Source organism: Malus domestica, chromosome 12 (genome assembly GCF_042453785.1).
Source record: "Malus domestica chromosome 12, GDT2T_hap1".
Classification (NCBI taxonomy): Eukaryota; Viridiplantae; Streptophyta; class Magnoliopsida; order Rosales; family Rosaceae; genus Malus; species Malus domestica.
Genome location: NC_091672.1, coordinates 7,954,304 through 7,964,415, shown reverse-complemented (window position 1 = coordinate 7,964,415; position 10,112 = coordinate 7,954,304).

Below are 10,112 nucleotides of genomic sequence, written 5' to 3'. Positions count from 1 at the left end.
AAATTGACGGAGATCAGACCGTTGGATGGTAATGAAATTTTAGGATGTTGTCCTAGAGGTATATTGTGGACCTCTGGAAGTTATGGATTGGAAATCTGAGTTGCAGATCTTCCGGATCGAACTGCGTAGTGACGTGTTTTATATAAGTTATATATTCTATCGATATGATTTCTGAGGTTGGATTTGATTATTGTTCTAGGCGCCGATCGTGATGACGCCTTGATGTATTGTGCTAGGGAGTTGTAGGGCGAACTCCAAGTGAGTGGGCAGTATTTTTTGTATTTACCTATATACTATTGATTTTTCCTAGAAATTGAATTTAAATGAAAGTATGATTTAAAATGCCATGCATGCACATTATGAAATATATGAATTGATAATTGATGTATATATATGTGTGAATTGGTGTTGTGGACGCACAGGTGAGTTTATATGGTTTATATGAATTAATGATGATGTGATTTGTGTTGAGAGCTCATAACCTGCACCCCTGGTGTTAGTGCTTATAGTATTCACCGCACCACACGCTCACCTTGGATCCAAGTAGGTGCATGTCGTACAGACCATGAGAGGGTTCCAACATGCTAGTCGTACAGATCACTAGAGGTGGTTCCGACTAGTAGGTGACCTTAGATTATGCGCGCAGATGATTGATGAGAGAAGCACTAGAGCGTATTATTTCACCATTCTTGTCGTACAGACTACTTCAGGTAGTTCCGACTTATGTGCAGTGTAGTGCCGTACAGGTTACAGTTGGTGACTCCAGCAGTGCCGTACAGGTCACCGTGGTGACTCCGGCTGGATTAGATATTGAGCTATAGAATTAACCGTACAGGACCAACTGCAGGGTCTCCGGTTGATTCCTTATTTCACCTGTTATATTGATGCATCTTTATTATGTTTTGATGCATAGCATGGCATATTTTCTTGAAAAGTGTTAAAGACTTGAGATTTGAGTTTGAGATTATATATGGTATATATATGTTAATTTCTGGGAAAGTATACAGGTTTTACAGCGAGGGGTTAGAAATGTGTTAATTGAAATGTTTTCGAAAAACTTTGTTTTACTGACCCACTCAACTTTGTTTTGCGCCCCTCCAGGTTCTAGATAGCAGAGCTTTGGTGGCCACGAGGAATCCAACGGTGTTCTGACAGAATTCACAAAAGTAGGACTCACCCTCGGGTGTTTCATCTTAGTAATTGTATTTTTTTTAAAGCTTCCGAACTGTGTAAATGGTTACGTCACTCTCACGTGACGGCCAGCATGCTCTCCTTCGGGACGGGGTGTGTCAAGTAGTGTATTAGAGCCATATAAATATGAGAAGTATTATGACATTCTAAAAATCTAATTGTACATTTTTCATAAATGTACATAATTTTGAAGTGTAAACGATAATTTTCATAAAGTATTTATCCAACATAAGACATGGACGACAAGACTGAAAAAATAAACAGCTATATTTTTTGACTGAATAATAATAATAATAATAATAACAGTTCAAAAACAAAAACAAAAAGTTCTCTCACAGTCTTACTGGTGGATTCATAGTTCCACCCACCTTGATGACTAATTGTTTTTTTAACGTTGTTTTATTATCTCGTGTGAAGAAGAATTTTAGTTGTTAACAAAAAGAAAAAAAATTGTAAGTGTGAATCTGAGATCTAAAAAAATAGTGAGATAAAAACAAAAGGAAAAATTAGTATCCAGTCCCTAGTTCTTACTGTTCATTGACTAAGACCTTATTAGTTCTCAAATTTTGATTCAAGTCCCTAGCATTAATGTGATAATGAATTTACATGTTTATTATATAATTTTTTTAATATAAAAATTAGTAATTAATTTAGGGTTTAATACTCACACCTCTATTAAACTTCTAATTAATTTTCAATTCAAACATTTCCAAAATAATAAAAAAAATTAAATTAAATTAAGTTTGTACCTATTAGTTTTTTTTATATATAAAAATATTCTCAATTTTTTAATCTTAAATGTACCCAGTCATATAATTTTTCAATTTTTTTAATCTTAAATGTACCCATTCTCAAATATATCAAAAATTTGTTATATGTAAAATGTACCCTTTTTTTAATATAAAATCCTTTCAAATTTTTTAATCCATGTTTAAACTTATATAGGTACATTCTTTTTTGTTGATTTGAGAATGTATCCATGTTTTGGTACAATAACTTTTTTTGTTAATTTTGGTTAATGTACCCATACATATATGTACACACACACACACACACAATATAATAGAGAGTATAATTTATATTTTATTATTTTTAATCCCATAAATTATGGGTTTTATTTAAAATCTCATTAATATAAACAATTACAAATTTCAATTTTTAATTTTTAATTTAAAAAATATAGTAACTTACATTATTACATTAATGTCAGGGACCTCAATCAAAAACTAAAAACTAACAAGGTTTCAATCAAAGAATATTAATAGCTAAGGACCGCATCCAAAGTGTCCCAAAACAAAATGATAGTGTGAACCCGTGTGTTTACACGTTAGCTTGCCTTCAAACTTAGACTAGGGACATGTAGTTGCTTCCAAACCTTCCAAAAACTTGTAACTCGAACAGAAAGTCGTCGGAGAAGCCACACCCGAGTCGGAGCTCCGAGTTGGAAACTCAAAACTCGGTCATTCTTGAATCGGCTCGTACGGATGGACTCGTAAGGATGAGAGGAACTCGATGGTGGTGGTTTAAGGTCTGACCCCGTGATAGATGAAGATGGTGGTTTGTGGTGCAGAGAGAGAGTGAAGCACGGCTAGGTGAGAGAGAGAGTGTGAAAAGAAAGTGTTTTCTAATTCGTTGAAAAGAAATGAAGGAGAGGAGGGGATTGTTTGGTGAGAAGTCACCAATGGTGACCGGGTTTTAAAAAGAGAAAGGATCCCACTTTTACAATTTAAAATTGAAAGGATAAATAGCGAAAATGCTCCTGAAATTTCAAATCAATAGAAGTGGTCTTTAAGATTGTCCACTATGTCGGAAAATATTAGTATTTTAGGTATTATATTGTTTGAGTTTTCTTATAAGTTTAGTTTGGGCCTAGCCTGTTGGCATTAGGGTTAGGGTTAGTTTATTATAAATAGAGTGCTTTGTTATTTATTAGAAAACAAACTATTCACAATGTAGGCTCTTAGGGTTTTGTAGCCGTTTCGACATTCTAGTTTGTTTAATAATATTCTTATTATTTTGTAATCTTGTTCGTTGCGCACTCTGATATTCAACTATCCATCATTTTCGCCCTTCTGTTAAAAACTCTGTTAAGTGTCCCAGAGCTCTTGGCCGGAAGTTTGGGTAATTTTCAAAGCTTCGTAACTCAATCGTTTCTTAACCAAATTGACCCATAATATATCAAAATGAAGATAGAAAAATGTAGAATAAGGTTATACCTATTTGGAAGCCCAATAGTTGCCGGAGATGGCCGGACAATAGCCCCAAAGTTGATTAGTCCGAGGGAAAACGGAAAAACTCCCCGGAAACTATGTAAACTTTAAACGTTCATAACTTCTTCAATACTCAATGAAATCAAGTTATTCAAAAATGAAAATCATACTTCTCAATGAGACAAAGAGAATGGTACCTTTTTTAGCGGCTAACTCGCCCTGGTTTGGCCGGAAAACGGCTCACAAGTGGCTATCTTGGTCTCGAGTTAGCCACTTTCGAGCCCTTTTTCAGACAAACTATGGCGAATTAGCCGTCAAACAAGGTACCATTCTCTTTGTCTCATCGAGAAGTATGATTTTCATTTTTGAATCACTTGAGTTCGTTGACTATTGAAGAAGTTATGAACGGTTAAAGTTTACCCAGTTTCCGGCAACTTTGAGGCTATTTTCTGACCATCTCCGGAAACCATTGGGCTTTCAAATAGGTATAATATTATTCTACACTTTCCTATATTCATTTTGATATATTATGGGTCGAATTTGGTTGAGAAACGATTAAGTTACGAAGCTTTATAAATTGCCCAAACTTCCAGCCAAGAGCTCCAAGACACTTAACAGAGTTTTTAACAGAATGATCAAAATGATAGATGGTGGACAATCTCAGGGACTACTTCTATTGATTTGAAATCGCATGGACCAAAATGAGGAGTTATGCAAATCTCAGGGACCATTTTTGCGATTTAGCCAAATTGAAATAAAATCTAGGAAACTTTAACGAAAAGCTCCTAGTATTGTTCATTTTAACGAAAAATCACATTTTTACACTAAATGTCAATCCTGGTAATATTCACTTTACCCTTTATTTTGTCCTTATCGTTAAAACTCAAAGTTTTCAAACTATTTTCATTAGTTTTCCTTAAAATCTAACATACGTTATTAGAACACTGTTCAAGACGACAGAAAAATCCACGCTAGTGTACCAGTTTACCTACTGTTAACGTACTTTAACTAAACGTAACTTCGTAGTTACAAACCCGATTAGGGACTAGTTCACGCTCACGCGTCCATAATAACGTCTACTATTTTATTACGATAATATGAAAATTAATATTGTTGATGCACAAAATCAGTGAGGACTTTGGTACAACAGAAAGTGTTAAGTTTATGACCTTTGCTAGATTGCTCCGGTCACTAGTGTGGATAAGTATGCAAATGGATAGAGATAGGGAAACAAACACAAGATGTACGTGGTTCATCCAGATTGGCTACGTCCACGGAGTAGAGAAGTTCTCATTAATTGTGAAGGGTTTACACAAGTACATAGGTTCAAGCTCTCCTTTAGTGAGTACTAGTGAATGATTTAGTACAAATGACATTAGGTTCTAGCTTTGTTCTGACATTGACACATGTCGTGTTGTGATTGGCTTCTGATGTTGACACGTGTCGTGCTATGATTGACTTCTGATGTCGACAAGTGTCGCGCTGTGATTGGCCTCCTGGTTTGAGGGAAACTCTTCTGGGTCCTTGACGGTATAACGTTGACCGGTGCTCGGTAGTTTCGGGATTGGTCAAGTATGGTACAAACAAATATAAAAGCTAAATAACAACGTCCATGTTAGGTTCCTCTAATACCTTGAAAATATAAATATATGAACACGTAGAGAAAATAAAAAATAAATCGATTTATGGTTATAAAAATTTAATTGAGAAATTTTAAAGTTTTGTTTCCGTAAATTATTATAATTTACGTCGTAAAATTTATCGATAAGTGGAAAAGATGAAAATGCCCCTAGTTGGCTTAACGTAATTATACGAGGACGTATTTTATCTTCATATATTGTATCATAATTATTGATATATTGGAATAGAGAACGACTCTACGAGCGCATAGGCGAAAACTGTTCATGAAACGAAATTATAACAAAAGAGTTATAAACGAAGGAAGATAGGGGCAAAATAGTCATTTTGCTATGAATTTGGAAGGCTCTAGATTTGTTGGAGCCTTGTCCTGGTGAAAGGAAGTCACGGGAGTGGCTGGAGGGAGAAAAGAAGAGGGAAGGAAAAGAAAAAGGAAACGAGGGAAGAAATGAAGGTTTGGGATGACCAATGAGAAGGAGAGAACATGAGGGAAATGAGGGAAAAGAAAAGAAAAGAAAAAGAAAGGAAAAGAAAAAGAAAAGGCAGGAAGAAAGGAGGGTTTGGGATGACCAATGAGAAGGAGAAAACAGGAGGGAAATGAGGGAAAGAGAAAGGAAGGGAACCAACCTAGGTCATCCCCCTAGACCCGTTTTCCACCCGTGACTCGACTCTAACCTGGACACCCGTAGCTCTCTGACGCGATTTCAATCAGTTTTTCTGGTAAATCACAACCATTCCCTCACCTAAAATCATCACCACAATATCCCAGCCTTTATTTCCACCTAAGAACCAACGAGAATTGACTCGATTTCGTGAGATTTGCACCAATGGGTTTCATGGGGTGCACGTCGGCGATCAGCCATTTCTGAAAGGTATTCAGAGAGAACATGAGGGAAAGGAGGGAAAGAGAAAAGAGGGGAACCAACCCGTGTCATCCCCCTAGACCCGTTTTTCCACTCGTGACCCGACTCTAACCCGAACACCCGTAGCTCTCCGACGCAATTTCAATCAGTTTTTTTGGTAAATCACAGCCATTCCCTCACCTAAAATCATCACCACGATATCCCAGCCTCCATTTCCACCTAAAAACCAAACAATAATTGACTCGATTTCGTGAGATTTGCACCTATGGGTTTCATGGGGTGCACGTCGACGATCAGCCGTTTCTGAAAGGTATTCCAATGACTACCACCACCAAAATGTCTCCCTTGAGCCCAAGAACAAGGCCCAAACAACCTTAGGGGTGGCGGAGCACCAGTGATGGTGAATTGAAACCCACCATTTTAGGGTTTCCGGCGGATTGAAGGCCATTAGGGGTGTTTTCCAACTGGACTTTGGTCTAGGTATAAAAGTTGCTTCCCTTGACTTGGTCTACATTTTTGTACAATTTGAGAATTTTTAGAAATAGTGAAATTTTCCATCAAGTCGGAGCGGCCGACCGCTACCCACGGCGGTGCATGGCCAGTGAGCCGACGCTGCCTTTCTATGTGAATTTTGTTATTCCAATTACGTATTTGGAATCCATTTGATGTATTTCAATTATTAACACGAATGTTGGATATTTTGGTTAATAGAATATTTTTCAAAATTGATTTGAAATTTAATTGTGAACTACAAAAGGCTTGATCCCGCTCAAGGGTACGTAGGCAGTATAACAGGGTTAGATGCAGCCTTAAATAATCAACTTTTAATCTCTTGTTGGGAATCTGAATTAAGAGAAGAAAATTGGTGATTAAATCGAAATTTTTAATCTTACTTGGTAAGGAATTTTGGTTATAGTTTTTGTGGGTCACCAAGAAATTTAAAAAAAGAATTGTGATTGTTGGTAATTAAATAAAAAAGAGTTTATTTTGGCCTATCACCAAAATTACTTTCCGAAATAAATATTTTGGGTGTGGGGCGTTACAGTTTCACTTTGCCAACAAGGTCATAAACGTCATTTTACATATTCGGGAAGGAAATTACATGGAAAATTAGGGACGGGTCGTCAAAATATTTTTTGTCATTCCGCATCATGTCACATAAGAATTGATATTTTGGTCGGAAAACACTAATATTGTCATTTTTTATTACTAATGTTTGTACCATACTTGACCAATCTCGAAACTACTGAGCACCGATGAACGTTTTACCGTCAAGGACCCAGAAGAGTTTCCCTCAAACCAGGAGGCTAATCACAATGCAACACGTGTCGACATCATAAGCCAATCATAGAGCGACACATGTCAACATCAGAAGCCAATCACAACACGACATGTGTCAATGTCAGAACAAAGCTAGAAACTCTTCTATAAAAGGAGATCATTCTCCCACAATATTTCCTAATGTCATTTACATGGCCATTGGTTCAAAAATCGAAGAGGCACCACTCTCCAGATTTCGAAGAGGCACCACTTTCCACAAGCAACATCAGCTCCTCGGATACCACAAATAACTTTGCCAAAGATCTCTGACAAAGTTTAAACACATAAATTTTGAAGGTCCAGCTACTCTACTATTACCCATAAGGGTAAAGGCACAGCACCACTGCTTGATAACTAGAAAGTCCCTATGTGTGTCAATCTCCATGCTCCGTGGCAAGGCAAACTGGCAAAAATGCCCAACCTTTACTCACATTTGAGAAAACACTCCCAACAAGATTGTTTGCTAAAAAATCGAAGAGGCACCGCTCTCCGAATCTCGAGAGCCAGACTCCCAACAGGATTACTTACCCAAAAATCGAAGAGGCACTGCCCTCCGAATCTCGAGAGCCAGACTCCCAACAGGATTATTTTCTCAAAAATCGAAGAGACACTGCTCTCTAAATCTCAAGAGCCAGACTCCCAACAGGATTGTTTTCTCAAAAATTGAAGAGGCACCGTTCTCCGAATCTCGAGAGCCAGATCCTTGACAGGATTGCTTGTTCGAAAACCAAAGAGACACCGCTCTCCGAACTTCGAAAGCCAAATTTTCTTGGATAAAGCTTGTCTGCAATCTTCACACGCAACATTAGCTTTCCAGATACCACATACCACTTTTCCAAAGTGCTTTGACAAAGTTAAGACACGTGAAGCTTGCAGCTCCTACTACATTGTTATGACCAAGAAGGGTAAATGAATAACATTACTACTTGTTGTTAGAGAGACTTCTATATATGTCGACCTTCATCCTCCACGGACAGGCAAACCTGCAAAAATGCTCAACCATTCCTCATATCTGAGAGGGCACTCCCAACGAAGCATCTCGAAATACACAGCTTTCCCCCCTCCCCCAATAATACATATGCAAACCAGCCACACCAGAGCAATAGTATCTCATATCATGAGGGTCAAAAGCAAGAGTATCCCATATCATGCGTTTTCCCTGTCTTTTCCTTTGGCCTTGTCTTACCTGCAAGACAAGGAGAAAGAGAGCAATCAGTCAGCACTTGGAATCAAGATTCCAATCAGGAACTGACTGCCTGGAACCCCTTGCCTGATTACCTACCTGGCATTGCTCTCGAGTACTCATCTTCAACATCTTATGCTTCCAGAGAAGATTGTTGGAAATGTGCCCTAAAACCAATCATATGATGATACTTTACGGACATTTCACATGTTAAACTAATCTAGTTTAAATATAAAGGGCAAAGATTATTGTTTGAGTCGTCTCATATAAATGTTATATGCTTAAACGATAAGTCCAAGGAATATGTGATTGGGAGAATGCGATCTAAAGAAGTTAGATTCATGAGACCATTCTTTCGTAGACACATCCTAAACGTTCTTGATCATAAGATTGCCAATTGGGCATTGACAGTCCGTTAAGATCAGTACGTGCTGTGTCTTCTCTCAGGGAGAGTGACTAGACTCGAGTCATTGGTGTGTGTGACATCAAGGCAAGTACGTAGGTGCTCAATAGAGAATGAGTTCACTGAACACGATCAACGAAGAGTTCTCATATTCATGTCACATGAGAACTCATGGTTGGGATAATGCAAAGTAGTCCTTTGACCTGAGGCATCACAGTTGTCTTGTGGTTAAGTCCTTGATCTTTGATTATGTCAAAGTCACTCCATTTGGAGGGTGTCCACGGCATCGTTGGGGTTAAGCCACTTAGCCATGGAGACAAGTGAATCCAAATCACATTCAAGGTAATCATATAAGCACACGAATCACATTGGATAGTAGACATGAATAAATAAACTATCAAACCAAACAATGTGGTCAAGAGTATTGTATTAGAGAAATACCGTATTGCATTTGTAATCCTAAACTGAATAGGTTCTCCACCTCTTCTGATTAGCTTGGGTAACCATGATATGCTGCTAGGTGTCACTCATGGTTTGTGGAAGCCCTAAACGTGTATAATCACTAAAGGGAGAATTGAAAGTAAGTTTCAATTCACAATCGATGTGAAATGGTTTTAATCGCCCACTGCCTCGCTAAAAGGAACCTAATGGATCGTACACCGTGTAAGGTGGAGATTGAAGAAACAATGGAGATGAGTAAGAATAATTAAATGGTTTAATTGTTTATGGCAAGGATTAATTAATATGTTAATTAATCAAACGAATAAGTTCGTTAAAGACCTCGGGATAGTTTTGGACCTTAAGGCCCAATGGGCTTCGAACGTCAAGCCCATTGACTTAAGTTGTATGACAATTTAATGAATAAAGATTCACAAAGGCCCAAAAGCCCATATCCCTTACATGGCCGGCCATGTGTGTTGAATTAAGGTTTTTGGTTCTTAAGTCATTTAAAGAAGTGACTATATAAAGAACTTTATAGCCTAAAATTCATTATGGGTTCTTTTGGAGAAAATTGGAGAGAACATGTCTCTCCTTTTCTCTCTAGGAGGCCGGGCCCCTTGGAGGGTGTATCTAGCCATAATACTCCTCCAAGGTCACTCATTTTCTTCTCCAATCTAACCTTGGTGTGGATACTTAGAGGTTCTCAATTTTGGGAACTTGGAGAAACCTTTTCATTCATCCAAATCCATAGATTTTAGATGCAAGGAATGAAGGCCCTCTCTTTGGGTGATTAGCCTTTGCTTATGCAAAGAGGAATCTACAAATGTATAATTTCTCAACTCACTTTGATTTGAGTTGAGTCT